The 215-nt window shown below is 51.2% G+C and overlaps 1 protein-coding gene across 1 annotated transcript in view; it reads left to right on the top strand.

Moving 5' to 3' along the window:
- Positions 1-215, top strand: part of LOC119415428 (rhombotin-1) — a 39,807-nt gene that overhangs the window by 21,787 nt on the left and 17,805 nt on the right. The window lies entirely within an intron of this gene.

Below are 215 nucleotides of genomic sequence, written 5' to 3'. Positions count from 1 at the left end.
GAGTTCAGGTGTCTTCCATCACTCCATGGTGAGTTCAGGTGTCTTCCGTCACTCCATGGTGAGTTCAGGTGTCTTCCATCACTCCATGGTGAGTTCAGGTGTCTTCCGTCACTCCATGGTGAGTTCAGGTGTCTTCCATCACTCCATGGTGAGTTCAGGTGTCTTCCGTCACTCCATGGTGAGTTCAGGTGTCTTCCATCACTCCATGGTGAGTT

This window comes from Nematolebias whitei, chromosome 10, assembly GCF_014905685.2.
Source record: "Nematolebias whitei isolate Nwh7 chromosome 10, NemWhi1, whole genome shotgun sequence".
In the NCBI taxonomy this organism is placed as follows: Eukaryota; Metazoa; Chordata; class Actinopteri; order Cyprinodontiformes; family Rivulidae; genus Nematolebias; species Nematolebias whitei.
The sequence above is the reverse complement of the archived record's forward strand: the minus strand, read 5'-3'. Positions and strand labels throughout refer to the sequence as shown.